The 23,714-nt window shown below is 36.9% G+C and overlaps 1 long non-coding RNA gene across 1 annotated transcript in view; it reads left to right on the top strand.

Annotated features, from left to right (window-relative positions):
• LOC121017021 (uncharacterized) overlaps window positions 1-21,672 on the top strand; it is a 30,400-nt gene extending 8,728 nt beyond the window's left edge. The window contains exons 4-5 of the long non-coding RNA XR_005784592.1: window positions 17,847-17,881; window positions 21,199-21,672. This is a non-coding gene — a long non-coding RNA (uncharacterized LOC121017021). The remainder of the gene's footprint in view (window positions 1-17,846; window positions 17,882-21,198) is intronic.
• Window positions 21,673-23,714: the final 2,042 nt, after the last annotated feature.

Below are 23,714 nucleotides of genomic sequence, written 5' to 3'. Positions count from 1 at the left end.
CTCTCTCTCTCTCTCTCTCTCTCTCTCTCTCTCTCTCTCTCTGTCTCTCCCTCTCTCAAAATAAATAAACTTAAAAATAAAAAAAGAAGATATTAATGGCCACCAACACGATCATGTGACAGTAGCACTGCATTGTCCAACTTTGGGTGGGGCCATTCACGCTGTTGTCTTTGAAACGTCCCCGGAGCAGAATTGAGGATGTGTTTAGCACCCTGAAGAGCTGTGCTGTGCTGTGGCCACGTCTAGGAGCCCCTGGGGTCCTGTCAGGGAAAAAGAGGGTATGAAGCACTTGAGGATGCCAGTAAAATTATGAGTTGAAGCCTTGGAACTAAATAACATCTTTGTTGTTAATCATGAAATTACTAGGCATGCCCTTATTGGGCTGTCTACATCTTGTGTTGCTGTGGAAAGCATGGATTGCATATGGTATTAAATTCACAGCATGTTTTCTTACACTCATACCTGCTTTGTGCTTAGGTTCTTTGGTCTATCTGAATCTCTTTCACCTTCTCTGACCCTTCAGCCTATTCCTTCTTTGTTGTCCCCAATAATCAGCTCCAGCTCCAGGAATTAGCATAGATCTGTGTAAGTGCAGAGAGTGGCACCTTGACCACAGGGCGTGTTCGAAGACTTGTGTAACAAAGAAGAGATGAGAATGTTGTTGGTTTTTAAATTTTATTTTTATTTATTTATTTATTTATTTATTTATTTATTTATTTATTTATTTATTTATTTTGAGAGAGTGTTCTCACGAAAGAAGGGGAGGGACAGAGACGGAGGGAGAGAGAGTATCCCAAGCAGGCCCTGTGCTCAGCACAGAGCCCAACGCGGGGGGTGGGGAGGGCTTGAACTCACAAACCTTAGATCATGACCTGAGCTTAACAGACTGAGTCACACAGGCACCCCAAAGAGAATGTTCTTTATTGCTGATTTACATTTAAGAACTCTCTTGCTGGATAGTTCTTGGCTTAAAAGAGAAAACATCTTCATGAAAAATGACATAATTATAGTTTCTTTGCTGAACTGGGTATTTTAAAGATTCTAATTTTGATTGAGAGAACTTTGGATATAATAAGAGTTTAAAAATTACATTTACTTTTCTTTTATTCCTTTCTAGAATAATGTCTTGATTGACAATTTATATATAAGGCTATACAAGTAAGACAATAAAACATCTATTGCAAAGGAAGGAACAGAAGGGAGGGAGGATGGGAGAGAGGGATGAGGGAGGGAGGAAAAGAGGGAAGAAGGGGTGAGAGAGGGAGGGAAAGAAGAAGAGAAAAAGACAAAAAAAAGATGAAAGGAAATGATGAGCACTGGGTGTTGTGTGTAGGTGATAAATCACTGAATTCTACACCTGAAACTGATATTACACTGTGTGTTAACTAACTGGAATTTAAATAAAAACTTGAAGAAGAAAAAAAAAGGACGGAGGGAAGGAATGGAAAGAAAGTACCTCGTGTGGGTGTCTCAAATGACTAAGCTCCTTCTGGATGAAGTCAGTTAGGGTCCCATAAGCCAAATCTTTTCAAATGAGTGTTAATATTATATTCCTACAAGTGACTAAATTTTAGAATGTTAATCTACAGACACAGTTTGGGATCTTTTATCTGTCCATCTGTCAGGAAAAGAATTGGCAAGGGTAGGGCTGACTCACATGATGGTAACTTCTTCTAGTCTTATATTATTTCCCTGGCAATATGAATATCATGGGCATTCTATCTGCTTGAGTAGAAAGTCTCCCTATGCTCTTTTTTTTATTATTATTTTTAGTAAACAGTGTATACCCAGAATTCATATCAGGAGGTTTCAGTTCTTAAAAACGATTGAGTATTAACTAAGATTGGTTCCATCTATACTGTGTCCCATCAAATGTGGGATTCATCCATCTCCTAGTACCCGGTTAACAAAGATAGATAGCCCAATACACCACAGCCAGATTAATGAAAAAGGAAAATTGTAGATTGGCTATCATGGATCTCATTAATGTAAAGTTTGTCGTTACCACTACCAATACATGGCTACCTATGGCTTTCTTGGGTTCACAGATCCTTCAGATATTTTATTCGTGGATAGTGACATGATAACCTGGTGATATAATGAAAGCAGGCAGTGCAAAGCCCCAAGGCTGGCTGAAAGTTGTACATTCTGACAAGGGGTTATTTAAGTCTAAAAACTAGTTTCCATTAAGTCTTAAAAATATTTTCCCATCAACATAACAATCCACATGTACCTTTGTGGAAACATGATTAGGAAGACAGGAAAATTGAACCTACTAGTATGATCTTGACCTGATTTCTGAGATATTTATCTACAGAATCTTCAGCTCATACGCTTATAATGTTTTTTTTTTATTTATATATGAAATTTATTGTCAAATTGGTTTCCATACAACACCCAGTGCTCATCCCAAAAGGTGCCCTCCTCAATACCCATCACCCACCCTCTCCTCCCTCCCACCCCCCATCAACCCTCAGTTTGCTCTCAGTTCTCAACAGTCTCTTATGCTTTGGCTCTCTCCCACTCTAACCTCTTTTTTTTTTTTTTTCCTTCCCCTCCCCCATGGGTTCCTGTTAAGTTTCTCAGGATCCACATAAGAGTGAAACCATATGGTATCTGTCTTTCTCTGTATGGCTTATTTCACTTAGCATCACACTCTCCAGTTCCATCCACGTTGCTACAAAAGGCCATATTTCATTTTTTCTCATTGCCACGTAGTATTCCATAGTGTATATAAACCACAATTTCTTTATCCATTCATCAGTTGATGGACATTTAGGCTCTTTCCATAATTTGGCTATTGTTGAGAGTGCTGCTATGAACATTGGGGTACAAGTGCCCCTATGCATCAGTACTCCTGTGTCCCTTGGATAAATTCCTAGCAGTGCTATTGCTGGGTCATAGGGTAGGTCTATTTTTAATTTTCTGAGGAACCTCCACACTGCTTTCCAGAGCGGCTGCACCAATTTGCATTCCCACCAACAGTGCAAGAGGGTTCCCGTTTCTCCACATCCTCTCCAGCATCTATAGTCTCCTGATTTGTTAATTTTGGCCACTCTGACTGGCGTGAGGTGATACCTGAGTGTGGTTTTGATTTGTATTTCCCTGATAAGGAGTGACGCTGAACATCTTTTCATGTGCCTGTTGGCCATCCGGATGTCTTCTTTAGAGAAGTGTCTATTCATGTTTTCTGCCCATTTCTTCACTGGGTTATTTGCTTTTCGGGTGTGGAGTTTGGTGAGCTCTTTATAGATTTTGGAGACTAGCCCTTTGTCCGATATGTCATTTGCAAAGATCTTTTCCCATTCCGTTGGTTGCCTTTTTGTTTTGTTGGTTGTTTCCTTTGCTGTGCAGAAGCTTTTTATCTTCATAAGGTCCCAGTAATTCACTTTTGCTTTTAATTCCCTTGCCTTTGGGGATGTGTCGAGTAAGAGATTGCTACGGCTGAGGTCAGAGAGGTCTTTTCCTGCTTTCTCCTCTAGGGTTTTGATGGTTTCCTGTCTCACATTCAGGTCCTTTATCCATTTTGAGTTTATTTTTGTGAATGGTGTGAGAAAGTGGTCTAGTTTCAACCTTCTGCATGTTGCTGTCCAGTTCTCCCAGCACCATTTGTTAAAGAGACTGTCTTTTTTCCATTGGATGTTCTTTCCTGCTTTGTCAAAGATGAGTTGGCCATACGTTTGTGGGTCTAGTTCTGGGGTTTCTATTCTATTCCATTGGTCTATGTGTCTGTTTTTGTGCCACGCTTATAATGTTTTTGTTATCTTTCAGCGTCTTTTAGTATGTAACACTGAGATGTATCCAGATGGATCTGGGGGCTCCTGACATATTTGCATCCTACACGTCCTCTTCAGGTTCAGCATCAGTATGTCAGTTAAATGCCTACAACATATAAATCCAATAACTTAAATAGGCACCAGGTGAATCATTAAGCGTGTAGGCTCCAGAGTCTCACTGAAACTCTGTTCCTTACTAGCAGTGAAAATAACTTTGAGCAAGATACTTAAACCTTCTGTGCCTTAGTGTTCTCATATTATTAATAATTACTATTAATAATGATAATAATAGTAAGGGTTAAATGAGATAAGGCTTTTGAAGCCTGGTAGGCTGCTTACTGTATACACAGTAAATGCTCAATAAATAGCAATTATTGGTATTATTAATATATTACTAGGTAGCCTATTTTTTCAAACTCTTTGATCACCTTCAGACGTTAAAGCAATCCAGATGTTAATGTAGTCCTATTATGTTGCTGTTTGGGCTCTGTTTAAGAAACTGTTGCCAACTCAAGGCCATGAGGCTATTTTCATGTTATCATCTGGCAGCTTTTTCTTAAACCTTTAATATTCATATATATAACCCATCTGGAATTATTTTTGTGTATAGCATCAGTAGGGACAATTTTTAAGTTTTTCCCCATTGGATATCCAACTGACCCAGCATTATTGCCTTTATTCATTATTCTATCCTGCCAACTTTGTCAGAAGTCAAGTATGCATGCATGTGTGAATCTGTTCTTGGTCTCTCTTGTTTCCTTTGGTCTATTTGTCTATCCTTTTCCCAATACTATTTTAACTATTGTTACTTTGTATTAAGTCTTAAAGTCAGGTAGGAAAGTTCTACCACTTGGTTCTTCTTCAAGATTGTCTTGGTATTCTAGGTGATTTGCAATTTCATACACCTTTCATAATCTGCTTGTCAATTAAAAAAATTAACTTCTGGAATTCTGACATTTTTATAATTCTGAGTCTCAAATCCCTCACATACATCTATATGCTTATTTAGATCTTTTAAATTTTCTCTTAATACTACTCTATGTCTTTCTGTATAGAGATCTTACATATATTTCATTGGATTTATTCCCAGGCTTTAAATTTTGATGATATGATTTTTATTTTTTTGAGGTATAATTGACATACAACATTATATTAGTTTCTGGTGTACAACATAATGATTCAATATTTATATATATTGTGAAATGATCATTACAAGAAGTCTAGTTATCATCTGTTACTATACATATTACAAATTTTTTTCCTTGTGATGAAAACTTATAAGACATCACTAAGAGTGTAAGGTTAAGCCATAGGCTAGGAGAAGATATTCGTAGTACATTAAACTGACAAATAACTTATATCTAGAATATATAAAGAAATTTTACTTTTTGAAAAAGACAATACAGTAGACCAGATATTCAAGCATCCCAAAGTGACACTTCACAAAAAAAGGATATTGAAGTGACTAATTAATAGACAAGTGCTCAACATCACAAATGCAAATTAAAGTTGCACAATGAGATTCCATCGCACACCTAGCAGAAAGGTAAAATTAAAAAGAATTTCCATACTAAGTGTAGGCAAGAATGTGAAGTAACAAGGAACTCTCATGCAACATGGGTTGTATTTCATTGGAAAACTGTTTGGCAGTAACAGCTAGAGTTGAATTTGCACGCATCCTATGATCCACCATTCCACTAGTAGGCTTAGCCCACACAAATGCTGGCACGAACTGAAAGACATATATAGGAACGTTCCTATTAGCATTATTTGTAAAGCTCCAAACTGAAAACAACCAAAATAGCCATCAATTTTAGAATGGATAAATTGTGGTATAGTTGTATGTGATACAGCTGAAAAATGGCCTCCCAAAGATATTAGGTTTTAATCCCTGGAACCGTAAATGTTACCTTGTGATTAAGCTGAAGCTCGTGAGATGGGGAGACTATTCAGGGAGGCTGTAAATGCGACTAGTACCTTAAAAGAGGTAAACAGAAAGAAATTTAATATACACAGTAAAGGAGAATGCAGAGTGACCCAGGAAGCAGAGACAGAGTGATGTGGTCATAAGCCAACAAATACTTATAGCCACCAAATGTTGGGAGAGGCAAAGAATGGATACTCCCTCAGTCTCAGAAAGAAATGCATCTCTGCTGACACCTTGGTTAAGGCTCAGTGATATTGACTTTGGATTCCTAGCCTCCAGAACTATAAGAGAATAAATTTCTGGCATTTTAAGCCACTTTTTTCTGGTAATTCGTTACAGCAGCAGAGGAAAGGAATACACTATAAAATGAAATACTATAAAGCAAGAGAAATAAATGAGCTTCTCTACACACACCAACATGGATGAATCTCAAAAATGTAATTCTGAAGGAAAGACAACATACTTATGATTCCACTTACATAAAGTTAGAAAGTAGTCAGTACTCATCTGTGATGTTAGAAGTCAGGATGGAGAATGCCTTTGTGGAGGGAACAGTAACTGGGAGGAGCAGGAGTGGGTTTCTGGGGTCTGGGAAATGTTCAGTCCTTTTATATGTAGGGGTGTATACACCTTGTGATGATTCATGAAGCTGTAATCTTATCACTTATGCACTTTCTATATGTGTGTTTCATTCAAACAAAAATTTATTAAGAAAAAAAAACCCACCTAAATGAAATCTGATCCAGTTGTACCTGATATGAGCCTTCCCTGTCATCTCCTCAGGGACTGTGGCTCAAGGGCTCGGGGGGGGGGGGGGGGGGGGGCTGGGTGGCCGCATCTGTGCCTTAACCTGCCCCTTCCCTTTGGACCTACCCTGCTTTGGATTGTTTCAATCTGACTCTGGTGGCTTCTCTGCTATGCTGTTCTCTATATAAACGGGATGTGTACTTTACTTGGGAGGGGCCAGCCTTCGACTTCACTCAGGACTACCCTTTATCACAGAGTATTCCTTCAAAGGGGGGCTGCTGTTCTTCTGATAGTCACACCATCAAGTCCAGGTCTACAACATCTGTTCAGGGTGGCACTTGCCCTATTTGACCCTTTGCCTGGGTGACTCTAGGGCTCCTGCTGTCCTCTGGCATCCAATGGAATGCCTTAGCTTCCCTTTATGTCTCCAAGATCTTCAGAGATCCAGGATAGATGGAGAAGTAGCTTTGTCCTGTTCTCAGGCACATTCCACAGTGGGCCCTTCTCACCTTGTTGGCCTGGATTACTTTGGCAAACTTCATACCAAAGAAAGCATCAACCAGGGAGAGAGAGACCAATATTTTTTCAGGTGATTATAATTCCCATAAATGATTCTTCTAATACTTCTCTCCTCTCTTGGCTTTGGACGGGAATAGATTGGCAAGAGAAGCACTTTCTTCTTTTCTGTAGAAGGAGAAAGGAGAAGTTCTCTCACCATTAATGCTGGAACTCAGGTAACTCACTAACCAATCCACCCCAACTCTTCCTGAGGCTACTCCTTCGGGTGAGGCTGGTGGAGAGATGCAGTTGAGAGACAGTCTCCTTTTTCAGTCCTGGGGGCAGGGTTCAATATCTGAGCTGGACTGTGGTGGGTATACTCAGCATCTTCCTATCCTTGGCATTAAACCTTAGTCATTAATTCTGGGACAAATAGAAAAGTCCCACTTGGTTTGTTATACCAAGGTCCACTCTACCAATCTTTGCAGATATGAAACTAGAGCCAAGCTCAAAAACTAGAGCCAAGCTCAAAAACTGAGCCAAGCAAAGAATTCAGGCAATACTTTTTCCTCCTGAAGGATCTAAGGATACTTAGAAGATTGGCTCCAATCCTTGGTAACCTGTACTTTTATAAACTCGTATATTTTTGTCTGCTTGGACCCCAACTATAGTTGTAACTGGATAAACAAGCTACATTTATATTCCTTGATCCTTGGAAGTTTACTTGTAACTGAGAGTAATAAACTTTCATTGTAGTATTTTTGATTCTAGCCTTTATGACTGTTACAAAGTGATATTTCATTGTAGTTTTAAAGTTGCATTTCCTTAATGATTGGAGATGTTGAGTATCTTTTCATGTGTCCCCGGGCCATCTGTATGTTGTCTTTGGGAAAATGTCTATTCAGGTCCTCTGTTCATTTTTAAATCATGTTATTTGGGTATTTTTTGATGTGGGTCATATGAATTCTTTATATATTTTAGATATTAACCCCTTATCGTATATATCATCTACAAATATCTTCTCCCACTCAGTATACTGCCTTTTCGTCTTCTTGGTGGTTTTCTACACTGTACAAACACTTTTTAATTAGATATAGTTCCAATTGTTTATTTTTGTTTTGCTTACCTCATCTCAGGAAATGTATCTTGGAAAATGTTGCTACAGCTGATGTCAAAGAAATTATTGCCGGGCACCTAGGTGGCTCAGTTAGTTGAGCGTCTCCCTCTTGGTTTCAGCTCAGGTCATGATCTCACAGTTCGTGAGTTCAAACCCTGCATTGGGCTCCATGCTGAGAGTGTGGAGCCTGTTTAGGGTTCTCTCTCTCTCTCTCTGCTCCTCCCCTCCTCATGCTTTCTCTTTCTCTCTCTCTCAAAAGAAATAAATTCATTAAAATAATTATTGCCTATGCTTTCTTCTAAGAATTTTATGGATTCAGGTTTGATATTTAGGTCTTTCTTCCATTTTAAGTTTATTTTTGTGTATAGTGTTAAGAAAGTGGTCCAGTTTTTGTTTTTTTGCAGGTAGCTGTCTAGTTTTCCCAGTATCATTTATTGAAGAATGTTTTACCTCATTGTATACTTTTGCCTCCTTTATCATAAATTAACTGACCATATATGCATGGGTTTATATCTGGGCTATCAGTTCTGTTCTACTAATCTCTGTGTTTGTTTTTGTGCAGGTACCATGATGTTTTGATTGTTATACCATTGTAGTATATCTTGAAATCTGGGAATGTGATACTTCCAGCTTTGTTCTTTTTTGTTAGGATTGTTTTGGCTCTTTGGGATCTTTTGTAGTTTCATATAAATTTTAGGATTATTTGTTCCAGTTCTATGAAAAATGCTGTTGGTAACATGATAGGGATTTCACTATGTAGAATGCTCTGGGCAGTATAGACATGTTAACAATATTGGTTCTTCCAATCCATAAGCATTGTATACCATTCCTTTTCTTTGGATGTTTAATTTCTTTTAACAATGCCTTAGTTCTCAGAGTGCAAGTCTTTACCCCTTTGGTTGAAACCATTCCTATGCCCAAATGTCCATCAACTGATGAATGGATAAAGAAGATGTGGTGTGTGTGTGTGTGTGTGTGTGTGTGTGTGTGTGTGTGTACTTGGCAATCAAAAAGAATACGTGGATGGAACTAGAGTGTATTTATGCTAAGTGAAATAAATCAGTCAGAGAAAGAAGAATATCATATGATTTCACTCATGTGGAATTTAAGAAACAAAACAGATGAACATATGGGAAGGAAAGGAAAAATAAGATAAAACAGAGAGGGAGGCAAACCATAAGAGACTCTTAAATAGAACAAACTGAGGGTTTCTGGAAGGGAGGTGGAAGGGGTGATGGGCATTAAGAAGGGAACTTTTGGGGATGAGCATTGGGTGTTATATGTAAGTGATGAATCACTGGGTTCTACTCCTGAAACAAATACTTCACTGTATGTTTACTAACTTGAATTTAAATAAGTTAGAAATAAATAACAAAAAAATTATTCATAAGCATTATATTCTCTTTGATGCTATTGTAAATAGGATTGTTTTCTTTACTTCCCTTTCTGCTTTTTTGTTATTAGTGTATAGAAATGCAACAGATTTCTGTATATTGATTTTGTATCCTGCAACTTTACTGAATTCATCTATTAAATATAATAGTTTTTTTGGTGGAGACTTTAGGGTTTTCTATATATAGTATGTCATCTGCAAATAGTGACTTTTACTTCTTCCTTACTAACTTGGATTCTCTTTATTTCTTTTTCTTGTCTGTTTGCTATGGCTAGGACTTCCAGTACTATGTTGAACAAAAGTAGTGAGAGTGGACATCCTTGTCTTATTCCTGATCTTAGAGGAAAAGCTCTCAATTTTTCACCATTGATGATGATGTTAGCTGTGACTTTGTCATATATGGCATTTATTGGTAAGGGTGTAGAGAAAAGGAAACTCTTATTCACTATTGGTGGGAATATAAGTTGGTACAGCCACTATAGCAAATAGTAGGGAGGTTCCTCAAAAAATTAAAACTAGAAATACCATATGTTCTTGTAATTCTACTTCTGGGTTTTTACCCAAAGAAAATGAAAACACTAACTCAAAAAGATATATGCACCCCTATGTTCATTGCAGCATTATTTTCTATAGCCAAAATATGGAAGCAACCCCAGTGTCCATTGATAGATGAATGGATAAAGAAGATATGGTACACACACACACACACACACACACACACACACACACACGCATACACACACACACATTGCAATATTAGTCAGCCATGTAAAAGGATGAGGTCATGCCATTTGCGACAACATGGATGGACCTAGAGGATATTCTGCTAAATGAAATAAGTCAGACTAAGAATAACAAATGCCATATGATTTCACTTATATGTGGAATTAAGAAAAACAAAATGAATAAATAAATAAACAAAAATCAGAATCAGACCTGTAAATACAGGGAAAAAAGTGGCGGTTGTGAGAGAAGAAGAGGGATGAGAGGGATGGGCAAAATAGGTGAAGAGAAGTAGGAGATCCAGGCTTCCAGTTATGGAATAATTAAGTCATGGGAATAAAAGGCACAGCATAGGGAATAAAGTCAATGATACTGTAATAGTGTTGTATGGTGACACATGGTAGCTACACTTGTAGTAAGCATATCATAACGTATAAAGTTGTTAAATCACTATGTTGTATACCTTAAACTAATGTAATATTGTGTGCCAACTATACTCAAAGGGGAAAAAAAGATGTGTATATATACATAACGTAACATTACTAAACCATAAGAAGCAGGAAATCTTGTCATTTAAAATATGGATGGACCTGGAAAGTATTTTGCTATGTGAAATAAACCAGACAGAAAAAGATAAATTACCATATGATTTAATCTATACTTGGAATCTAGAAAATAAAAGAAAGAAACAAACAACAACAACAAAAAAGGAGAAATAGACTCATAGAGAAAAAACTGATGGTTGCCAAAGTGGAGTGGGTTGGGGATGGTGGACAAAATGAGTGAAGGGGGTTAAAAGATACAACCTTTCAGTTATAAAATAAATAAGTCACTGGGATAAGTATAGCATAGGGAATATAGTAAATCATATTGTGATACACTTATTGTGGTGAACATTTTGTAATGTATGTAACTTTTGAATCACTGTGTTGTACACCTGAAACTAAATTTAATATTATATGTCAACTACAAATGAAAATTAAAAAAAAAATTTAAAACCCTGGTTTTGTCTGCCTTCATCTATATTCTTACACTAAGAAGATAAAACCTTTATTTTTTTTTTTGATTAATGGATTTTTAGCAGTTTTAGGTTGCAGAAAAAATTAAATGAAAAGTACCCAGGATACTTGTATAATCCCTTAACTCCTCAGCCCTACAATTTCCCGTATTTCTAGCATCTCACACTAATGTGGTACATTTGTTGCAGTTGATGAACCAGTGTTGTACATTATTATTAACCAAAATCCATAATTTACTTTAGGATTACTCTTGGTGTTGCACATTCTATGGTTTTTGAAAAAGTGTAATAACGTGTATTCATCATAAGGTATCATACAGAATAATAGTTGCACTGCCCTAAAATCCTCTTTATGCCATGTCTTCATCTCTCTTCTGCTCTCTCATTCCGAACCCTGGCAACCACTGATTTAGTTAGTGTCTCCATGGTCATGCCTTTTTCAGAATGTTATAGAGTTGGAATCATACAGTATGTAACCTTTTCAGATTGGCTTTTTTATTTAGCAATATACATTTAAGATGCCTCCATGACTTTTCATGGCTTGATAGCTAATTTTTCTTTACTACTAATATTTCATTGTCTAGATGGACCACAGTTTATTTAACCATTAATCTACTGAAGTAGATTAGATTCCAAAGTTTGACCATTATGAAAAAAGCTGCTATAAACATCTGCGTGCAGGTTTTGTGTGGAGATAGTTTTCAAGTTCTTTGGGTAAATGCCAAGCAATGTGACTGCTGAATCATATGGTAAGAGTATATTTAGTTTTTTAAGAAATTGCCCAAAGTAGCTGCACATTTTACATTCCCACCAGGGGGTGTGTAATTGTAACTGGTTGTTTTAATTTGCATTTCCTGAATGACATATAATGTGGAGCATCTTTTCATATGCTTATGTACCATCTGCATTTCTTTTTTTATTCGAGTATAATTAACATAGAACGTTGTATTAGTTTCATGTATACAATATAATGATTCAACAATTCTATACATTTCTCAGTGCTCCTCAAGATAAGTGTACCCTTAATCTGCTTTATCTATTTCCCCTATCCTCCTACCTATCTCCTTTCTGGCAACTACCAGTTTGTTCTCTATATTTAAGAGTGTGGTCTTTTGTTTGTCTTTTTTTTTTTTTTTTAGTTTTTGTTCATTTATTTTGTCTCTTAAATTTCACACCTGAGTGAAATCATTATCTATTTGTCTTTCTGTGGCTGACTTATTTCACTTAGCTTTATACCTTCTAGGTCCATCCATGTTGTTGCAAATGGCAAGATTTCATTCTTTTTTATTACTGGGTAACATCCATACTATATATACACCGTATCTTCTTTGTTTATTCATCTATCATTGAGCGCTTGAGTTGCTTCAATATTTTGGTTATTGTAAATCATGCTATAATAAACATAGTGATGCATTTATCTTTTTGTATTAGTGTTTTCATTTTCTTTGGGTAAATACCCAGTTGTGGAATTACTGGATCATATGGTAATTCTACCTTTAATATTTTAAGAACCTCCATATTGTTTTCTGCAGTCACTATACCTATTCATATTCCCACTAATAGTACGTGAAGTTTTCTTTATCTCCACATCCTCACCAATCTTTTTTATTTCTTGTATTTTTGATATTAGCCATTCTGACAGGTATAAGATATCTCATTGTAAATTTACTTTTTATATTCCTGATGGTTAGTGATTCTAAGCATCTTTTCATGTGTTTGCTGGCCATTTATATCTCTTTGAAAAATGTCTATTTAAGTCCTCTTCCCATTTTAAAGTGTTATTATTATTATTATTATTATTATTATCATCATCATCATTATGTGTATGTGTGCATTGCATGAGTTCTTTATATATTTTGGATATTAATCCCTCATTTGTCTATCATCTACAAATATCATCTCCCACTCAGTGTACTACTTTTTCGTGCACTGTGCACTGTGCAAACACTTTTTAATTAGATGGAGTTCCAATTGTTTATTTTTGCTTTTGATTACCTTGCCTCAGGAGATGTATCCAGGAAAATGTTGCTACAGCTGATGTCAAAGGAATTACTGCCTATGTTTTATTCTAGGAATTTTATGGTTTCAGGTTTCACATTTAGGTCTTTATATTGAGTTTATTTTTGAGTATGGTGTAAGAAAATGGTCCAATTTCATTCTTTCACATGTAGCTGTCCAGTTTTCCCAACACCTTTTGTTAAAGAGACTGCCTTCTTCTCATTGCACATTCTTGCCTCCTTTGGCATGGACTAACTGACCATATTATCCTGGTTTTATTTCTGGACTTTCAGTTCTGTTCCACTAATCTATGTGTCTATTTTAGTGCCAGTGCAACACTTCTTTGATCACTTCAGCTTTGTACTATATCGTGAAATCTGGAATAGTGATACCTCTAGCTTTTTTCTTATTTCTCAAGATTTCTTTTGCTATTCACGGTATTTCATGGCTTCATATACATTTTAGTATTATTTGTTCTAGGTCTGTAAAAATTGTTGTTGGTATTTGGATAAGGATTGCATTAAATTTGTAAATTGCTTGGTTCTTCTAATTCATGAACATGAAATATCTTTCCATTTGTGTTCGTCATCTTCAATTTTTTCCCACTAATAGTGCAACAATTTCTTTTGTTAATGTTTTACCATTTTTAGGCTATAGGTCTTTGGTTAATGTTATTCTTGGATATTTTATTATTTGGGTGCAATTATAAATGGGGTTGCTTTCTTAATTTCTCTCTGCTACTTCATTATCAATGTATAGAAAATGCAACAGATTTCTGTATATTGATTTTGCATCCTGGAACTTTACAGAATTTATCAGTTCTATTAATTTTTTGGTAGTCTTTAAGGTTTTCTACATATAGTATTATGCCATCTGCAAATCATGAAAGTTTTTCTTCTTGTTTACCAATTTGGATGCCTCATTTCTTTTTCATGTCTGATTACTTTGGCTAGGACTTCTAGTACTATGTTGAATAAAAATGGTGAGAGTGGACATCATTTTCTTGTTCTTGATCTTATGAGAAAAGTTCTCAGCTTTTCACCACCTGAATATGATGCTCACTGTTGGTTTTTCATATATGGCTTTTATTATGTTAAGGTATATTCCCTATAAACCTACTTTGTTGAGAATTTTTTATTGCAAATGGATGTTGTACATTGTCCATTGCTTTTTATGCATCTATTGAGATGATCATATGGTTTTTATCCTTTCTCTTATTGATGCAATGCATCATGTTGATTGAGTTGTGAATATTGAACCACCTTTGCATCCCTGGAATAAATCTCGCTTGATTGTGGTGAATAATTTTTTAATATATTGGTAGATTCTGTTTGCTGATATTTTGTTGAGGATTTTTGCATCTATGTTCATAAAATACATTGGCCTGTAGTTTTCTTTTTGGAGTGTCTTTATTTGGTTTTGACATCAAGATGATGCTGACCTGGTTGAATAAATTTGGAAGTTTTCTTCCCTCTTCTATTTTCTGGAATTGTTTGAAGATAATGGGTTGTAACTCATCTTTAAATGTTTCATAAAATTTACCCATGAAGCCATTTTTCCCTGGATCTCTGTTTTTTAGAAGTTTGATTACTCATTCAGTATCATTGCTAATAATCAGTCTCTTCAAGTTTTCTATTTATTTCTGACTCATTTTTTTTGTTTTTTGTTTTCTGTTTTTTGTTGTTTATTTTTTAAATATTTATTTTTGAGGGACAGAGAGAGACAGAGTGCAAGCAGGGAGGGGCAGAGAGAGAGGGGGACACAGAATCCAAATTGGGCTCCAAGGTGTCAGCACAGAACCCAACGCAGGGCTTGAATTAATGAGCTGTAAGATCATGAACTGAGCCAAAGTCAGAAGTTTAACCAACTGAACCACTCAGGAAGCCCTCTGACTCATTCTTGGAAGGTGATATGTTTATAGGAATTTATCCATTTCTTCTTGGTTGTCCAACTTTTGGGCATACAATTTTTTATAATATTCTCATTATCCTTTGTATTTCTGTGGTGTAAGTTGTTATATCTCCTCCTTCGTTTCTGATTTTATTTAAGTCATCTCTCTTCTTTTTTGATGAGTTTAACTAAACATTTATCCATTTTGTTGATCTTTTCAAAAAACCAGCTTCTGGTTTCATCAATCTGTTCTATTATTATTTTAGTCTTTGGTTTCATTTATTTCTACTATATATTATTTTCTTCCTTCTACTGGCTTTGGGCTTTGTTTATTCTTTTTCTAGCTCCTTTAGCAGTAAAGTTAGGTTGTTTATTTAAGATCTTTTTCTGCTTCTTGAGTAGGCCTATATTGCTATAATCTTTTTTCTCGGAATAGTTTTGCTGTATCCCAAGTATTTTGAGTTGTTGTTTTAATTTTCATTTGTCTCTCTCTATTTTTTAATTTCCTCTTTGATTTATTAGTTGACTCATTCATTGTTTAGTAGCATATTATTTGGCCTCCACAGATTTTTGTTCTTTCCAGATTTTTTCTTGTGATTGATTTTTAGTTTCATACCATTGTGGTTATAAAAGATGCATGACATGATTTCAATCCTTTTGCATTTATTGAGACTTGTTTTGCGGCCTAATATGATATGTTTTTGATAATGTTTCACGTACACTTAAAAAGAATTTATATTCTGCTCTTTTTGGATGGAGTGTTCTGAATATATGTGTGCGGTTCATTTGGTCCAATGTGTCATACAAAGCCATGGTTTCCTTGTTGATTTTCTATTTGGATGATCTAGCCATTGATATAAGTGGGTTGTTAAGGTCCCCTACTATTATTGTATTACTGTCAGCTTCTTCCTTAATGTCTGTTAATAGTTGCTTTATGTATTTAGATCCTACAATGTTGGGTGCATAAATATTTAAATTCTTATATCTTCTTGTTCAATTATTCCCTTTATGATTATGTAATGTCCTTCTTTGTCTCTGTTACAGTCTTGTTTTAAAGTCTATTTTGTCCTATTTAAGTATTGATGTACCAGTTTTCTTTTTGCTTCCATTTCATAGTAAATGTTTCTCCATCCCTTTGCTTTTAACCTGCATGTCTGAAGTGAGTCTCCTGTATGCAACATGTAGATGGATGTTGTTGTTGTCATTGTTATTTTTATACATTTATTCATTCTATGTCTTTTGAATGGACCATTTAGTCTACTTACATTTGAAGTAATTGTTGTTGGTGTGTACTTATTGACATTTTGTTATTTTATCTATGGTGCTTTTGTAGGCCTTTGTTTCTTTCTTCTCTTGTTCACTTCTTTTATGATTTTATGGCTTGCCTAAGTAATATGATTGAATTTCTTTCTCTGTATTTATTGCATATCTGTTACAAGTTTTTGATTTGTAGTTACCATTAGGCTAGTATATAACATCTTATGCACATAGCAGTCTATATTAAATTGATGGTCATATAAGTTTGAACCCATTCTAAAAGCACTAAATCTTAATCCCTTTTTTGTGTGTGTGCATATAATGTCACACTTTAAATCCTTTTATTTTGTGAATCCCTTGGCTGATTTATAGATAAAATTGATTTTACTCTTTCTGTGCTTTAACCTCCATACTAGTTTTAAGTGAATAATTGACTACTTTGGTTATATTCATATTTACCTGTGAAATTTTTTTCTTTCCTAATTTTCTTTCTCCTGATTATGGGCCCTCCTTTCCACTCAGTGAATTTCCTTTAGCATTTCTTGTAAGGCTGGTTTAGGAGAGATGAACTCTTTTAACTTTTGTTTGCCTAGGAATGCTTTTCTCTCTTTCTATTCTTAATGATAACTTTGCTGGATAGAGTATTCTTGGTTGCCGGTTTTTGTCTTTCAGCTTTGAATATGTCATGCCACTCCCCTCTGGCTTGCAAAGTTTCTGTTGAAATATCAGCAGATAGCTTTATGGTTTTTTCCCTTGTATGGAACTGTTTTCTTTTCTCTAGCTGCTTAAAAATTTTACTTTTTATCACTATCTTTTGCCATTTTAATTATTATGTGTGTTGGTGTGGACCTCCTTAGGTTGATTTTGTTGGACGCTCTCTGTGCCTCTTGGATCTAGAAGTCTGTTTTCTTGCCCAAATTAAGGAAGTTTGCAGCTATTATTTCTTCAAATAATTTTTCTCTCTCCCTTTACTCCTCCTTCTCCTTCTGGGATTCCTATGATGTGAATGTTATTATGCTTGATGATGTTGCTGAGTTTCCTTAACCTATCCTCAATTATTTTTATTCTTTTTTTGTTTTTGCTGTTCTTTTTTTTTGGGGGGGGAGGTCTTGGTTGTTTCCCATTACCCAGTCTTCCAGTTTTCTGATCCATTCTTTTGCCTTCTCTAGTCTATTAATGATTCCTTCTAGTATATTTTTTAAAGTTTTTTTTTAACATTTTATTTTTACTTTTGAGAGAGAGAGACAGAGCATGAGGGGGAGAGGGACTGAGAAAGAGGGAGACACAGAATTGGAAGCAGGCTCCAGGCTCTGAGCTGTCAGCACAGAGCCCAATGCGGGGCTCGAACTCACGAACTGTGAGATCATGACCTGACCTGAGGTCGGATACTTAACCGACTGAACCACCCAGGCACCACCCTTCTAGTGTATTTTTAATTTCAGATGTTGAGTTCTTCATCTCTGATTGGTTCTTTTAAAATATTTTCTCTCTCTCTTTTCAAGGTCTCACTGGGATTCTCCATTTTTTCTCAAGTTCAGTAAGTACGGATCTATACTATAAGGCACAGATAGATTTATGATCTATAAGGCATATTGCTTTTCTCCATTTCATTTAGCCCATTTGCTGGGGCCTTGTCCTTTTCTTTCATTTGAGACTTACTCCTCTGTCTCCTTATTTTGTCTAACTCTTTGTGTTTGTTGTTATGTATTCAGAAAGTCACTTATGTTTCCTAATCTTGAAAGTAGCGACCTTATGAAGAGGCTTGTTCCCTGTAGCACAGTGTCCCCTGTTCTCCAGAACTAGACATTTCAGGGGTGTCTCCTATGTAGGTTACATAATGTTGTGGCTGAGCCTCATTTGTTTTTAGTTCAGTCAGCTACAATGACCCATTTTGCCTGTTGTAGGAAAGTTGTGCTTCCTATGCTGTGAAGGGGCCAGTCTGGAGCCATCATGGGCTTGTAGTTGAGCATTTTCAGCAGTCAGACCAGATTCCTGTCCTCAGTCCCTTTGCTGAGGTCACTCTCCCTGTGTGGTCCCCTGAGAAGCTTTAGTTGGTGGTTAAAGTCTGCACACAAACCAGATAATTGCCTCCAATCCATCTGCCCAGACTGCAGTGACCCTGAACTTCAGAGTTCCCTCCCTGTGCTACCCCTGAGAGGTTTTTGTTGATGGGCAAGGCTGACAGTCAGATCAGATACCTGCCCCTACAGTCTGCTGCTGCAGACATACTCATCAGTAGGGCACTCTCTGTACTGCCAGTTGTAAGGTTTTCCTGAAGGGATGCAATCAAATTAGTGTGTGTAGTTATCTTTCTCTCTCCCCAGAGAAGAAGTCACTTTGGAGTGGTGCTGGTCCCTACTATTACTACTTGTGGGATGAGAAGGGAAGGAGCTGCTCTGGAGGTACTCCAGAGCTGGTGGGGCTGGTTGGATAGGGTGGATCCACAGGACAAAGCAGTACTGGGCCACATGTGTTAACAAGACAGGTGGAGAGTGTTTGCACTGGTCCCCACAGGTGTCCTGTTGTCTAGGATGGGGACAGGAGGAGGGAAGTGGTGCCCAGTAGATGTTTTATTCTTGAAGTCTCCTAAAGATCCTTGTATCTCCAACCCCTATTCTGAGATTAATAAATATATCTCCTTCAAGTATACTCCACGCGCTTTTCAAACTGCTGCGTGTATGCTGTATCTCAGCGGGTTGTTTGTTATGCTTTCTCTTTAAAGGGTGGGGACTCAAGTCCCCATCTTCCAGAGCCAAGCCTCCTGATTTTTAAAGTACTTGCAGATAAGCCCTGCTGGTTATAAAAACACACAAAGTTAAACCCCTCTGGTTTTCAAAGCCTAATGTTATGGGGATTCATCTTCCCAGTGCAGAACACCTGTGCCTGGGATGTCTGGTGTGAGGTCTGCTTCTCCCTTTCTTTGTGCTTGTGATGTCACTCCCGTTTGTGGTTTGTCTCATTGGCAGTTTGATTCCAGATCACATCTCCACCACTCTTGCCATTTTTGATGGGACCTCCTTTCTATAATTGCCTGCTAGTCTTTGGGTCATTTTTCAGGTTGGGTGCACTGATGTGGCTATTATCTAGATGTGTCCCTAACATGAGGTGAACTTAGGATCCTCCTGCTCTGCCATTTTTTCCAGTGACTTTTTTCATGCCAAAACTTCCTTCTCTCTAATCAAGTATATGATGCCCCATCATTATCCACTAATTCTATGGTTTGCTGGAATTCACTCAACTCAACATGCTGCTTAACAATGTTATTTATCCTAAGATATAGAAAATCATTGCAGAAGATACTTGAATTAATTTTCTCAACCTCTGTTGGATCTTCCTTCTATTTGAAATAATTGCAAAGCTAAAATTACATTTTTCAAACTCTTCTGGATAAGAATTGAATTATGCCAATGTGATACAGTAGCATGAGATTTGGATGGAAGGAAATTTGGTGGAGACCTCCCCCCCCTTTTTTCAGGTCTTGGCCATTGCTACTGGCAAACAAGATTGGAAATGTGAGGTTTCTGGGCAGCCACATCCCTGTTTTCCTCCTTGAGCTTTTGAGAAGACTAAAGGTGGTCACTGAACTGGCACTTTTTCTTTTTTCCCCAAACTTTTATGGTTGTAAAATACATATAACAATGTTTACTATCTTAACTATTCTTAAGTGTACAGTTCAGAGGTATTAAGTACATTGACATCGATGTGCAGCCATCAATCACCACCACCCATCACCAGAACTCTTTATCTTACAAAACTGAAACTCATTAAACAATAAATCCTCCCTTTCTCCATCCCCCCTCCCTATCTGCTGGAAACTACAATTCTGCTTTCTGTCTCTATACTTTTGACTATTCTAGGCATTTCCTGATGGTTCCTATTCTACCATCTTCCTAGAATCCTTTCAAAATGCCCTATTTTTGAGAACATTATTTTCATTATTCTTCAGTTGAGAAGAACACATTATGTTATGGGGAAGTTCTGTTACCTCTAGATGAAAAAGGGAGGTGGTGTGTGTGCTGGTTTCTAAAGAATGCACAAGAGGGTGGCAATTTAGAACGAGTTGTCTTGTATTTACAGTTCCCACAGATACCCAGAGCCTCCTTCAATTTTGAATCAAAAAACGGCAGGTACATGACAGCCAAGCATATAGAAAATGATTATGATTTGAAGAATTTGTTCTCTCCCCTGAGCAAGTGACCTTGACTTCCTTTCTAATATGGTAGTGGTGCCAACAGTCCTGATTAGTCCACTTGGGTTTGGTATCGTTTTATGCTTTTGAGATAGAACGCATATGGAGTTTATGGCAATAGTTCACAGTTGGCTGGAATGTTTGAAGAGACTTTTGAATGGAGGAAACATTTATAGAGATTAAGCAGGATTAAGGGACACATACTGTGTGCTGAGGTACCCAGAGGCTAATACTAATGGGAAACTATCAGGCCAACATCCAAAGTGGCAATGGGAATGGTGTTATGAGAGCCTGCATGAAAACTAGAGTTTTGGAAGAAAATCTATTCATAGAATGATGCATTCCCTGCCAGGAACATGCCAAAGCAAGGAGAAAGAAAATGTGTCTTTGGCCTCTCTCTCTCCTCCCTTTCTGAACTTTAGTCAGCGCCTCTCATTGGCCAAACCATTCAGAAAGCCAGAGGGTAAGCACAAAGCAGAATAGAAGAAGGTGTAGAATTAAGGGGTTACGGCCAGAGAAGAACAGAATATAACCAGCACAGATGTTGTCTCTTCTACAAGAATAGCACAAAGGATCCAGATCACTGAAGAAAAGCCCATCATTTTGTAGATCACACTAGTCACTGTCAATTTGCCCTTTGTTCAAGGTCTTTTGGTTCCTTGCAGGTGGGGCTTTCCTCTGCTTCATTCTGTGCTATGGGGTTCTTGTATAGGTTCTTGACCACCTCAACAGTGACGCCCGTTCCATTCTCCCCACGTTCATCCAATACTGCTCCTTTCTGAGCTCCTGCTGACTTTCCAGGAAGACTAGTCCTGCTATTTGAGGGTCTACAAATTAAATGATACTATCTATCCTTCTCAGTTAGTCTGGGAATAAACTTTCAATAAAATTGATCATGGAAAATTTATTTACTACACTTTTAAAGCAATTGATTTCTCATGACAAAAATCTAGAAATTCAGAGTTTATTTTTTTGTTGTTAATTCTACCAAGTCAAGAGTTCTAGATTTTAACATGATTCTTTTATCAGGTTTATAAAATGTCTAACAAACATTTTTCTGTGTGCAGTATATTGTTGCCAGTATTTTGTATCGATTGTTTCTGCTGGTGATATTAATTATAATTTGGATGAAAGACTGAGACTTTGCATTTATTTATTTAATAATCTGTAAGAAAGTATATACAATTTTGCCCAAGAATTTCAGAACTGCAGGGGTACCTGGGTGGCTCAGTTGGTTGAGCGTACAACCTTGGCTCAGGTCATGATCTCAAGGTTTGTGACTTTGAGCCCCACATCAGACTTGCTGCTCTCAGCATGGAGCCCATTTCAGATCCTCTGTCCCCCTTCTCTGCCGCTCCCCCACTTGTGAGCGGGCACTTGAGCTGTCTCTCTCTCTCTCAAAAATAAACATTAAAAAAAAGAATTTCAGTACTGCAATATTTTTGATGATTAGTCTAATATTTTACTAATTCAGTTTTTACATGTTCTCATCCCTCCCCTTTTCTGGTAATATTCTAATTATCCATCCAAAAACATGTCAGGGGCCTAAATGCTTAACTGTTTCATCAAATATATCTTTTGTCCCATCAACAAATGTTTAGCAATTATGTGAAAGCTTTCACCATCATTTATCTGCTGTTATCTTTTTTTTTAATGTTTACTTTTGAGAGAGAGAGAGAGAGAGAGAGAGAGAGAGAGCGCGCGCGCGTGCGCACTTGGGGAAGGGGCAGAGAAAGAGGGAGACACAGAATGTGAAGCAGGCTCCAGGCTCCGAGCTGTCAGCACAGAGCCCCATGCAGGGCTCGAACCCACAAACTGTGAGATCATGACCCTCGAACTCATTAAGTGTGAGATCATGACCTGAGCCAAAGTCCGATGCTTAACTGACTGAGCCATATAAATATATAAATATATAAATATATTTTTATACTTTTCAAATAAATATATAGCTACATATAGATATATATCCTGACTTTTACCATAAACATTTTGTCATTAGCATTTTCCCAAGCTATGCTGCAGTTTGCCAAAATGTAATCTTAGTGGTTGTGTAATGTTTCATCTAATGAAAATATCCTGATTTTTTTTAAGTCTATTTATTTATTTTGAGAAAGAGAGAGTAGGGAGGAGCAGAGAGAGAGATTGAGAGAGAGAGAGAGAGAGAGAGAGAGAGAGAGAATCCTAAGCAGGCTCTGCACTGTTAGCATGGATCCTGATGCAGGGTTTGACCCACCAACCATAAATTCATGACCTGAGCCAAAATCAAGAGTCAGAGGCTAACGTGACTAAGTTAACCAGGTGCCCCCAAACACCCTAACTTTTTAAGTAGTCCCCTATTTTTGGACTCTAATGTATATTCAGTTTCTCTATGTTATTACTAACACTTGGGAAATACTTTTATTTGTATCTCTTCCTATATTGAATTATTTCACCATAACTATTCCTGGAAGTACAATCAGTGGATGAAATGAAATTTTAAGAAATTTAAAAACTCTTGAATTATTTTCCCCAAAACATTTTTTTCCAAGAAATGATTTGGATTGTGGCTTTGCTCAAACACAGAGAAAAGAAGTAAAAAACATTGAATCTGGTACATCATAGAATAGTAGGTAATACAATATTTGTATCCTGAAAAATGTTTACAGCTGGTACAAGGAAAGGCTCAATTGAACCATTAAAATAAAAACCAATGTAAACATTACATCAAACAGAGCCATTCTCCATAAAATGGCTTTATTTTAGAGTCCTTCCACTCCTTTAAACTACTTTCTCGACCAAGTTTTCCTTCGTCCTCCACTGAACCCTGAACCTCGTGGTTTCTCTGCTCATTTATATATAATTAAGAGCCTCAAGGTCACTGCAAAACACAGCTTCAAGGGCATCCATTTTTAGTAAAATCATAAGCTAGATACCCACATGAACCAATTTGCTTGAAAACCACGAAAACTCCTGTATAAATTTGTGTTTACCCTCCTTAAAAACTTTTTTGACATGATGGAGAGGTAGGCATTGTCAGGCCAGTTTCTAGATTAAGGACAGGCATCACTGTACCCTGTTTACGTAGCAAGAGTACTTGCCAAACCTGGAGAACTTGAGGTTTGTTTTTCATCCACACACCATACAACTTCAGTCACATCATAGAAAGGAAAAAAGAAAGCCCAGAGCCTGATCCTTTCCCACA

This window comes from Herpailurus yagouaroundi, unplaced genomic scaffold (genome assembly GCF_014898765.1).
Source record: "Herpailurus yagouaroundi ecotype Mexico unplaced genomic scaffold, PumYag 214, whole genome shotgun sequence".
NCBI lineage: Eukaryota > Metazoa > Chordata > Mammalia > Carnivora > Felidae > Herpailurus > Herpailurus yagouaroundi.
This window is presented reverse-complemented; position numbering and strand designations above follow the sequence as displayed.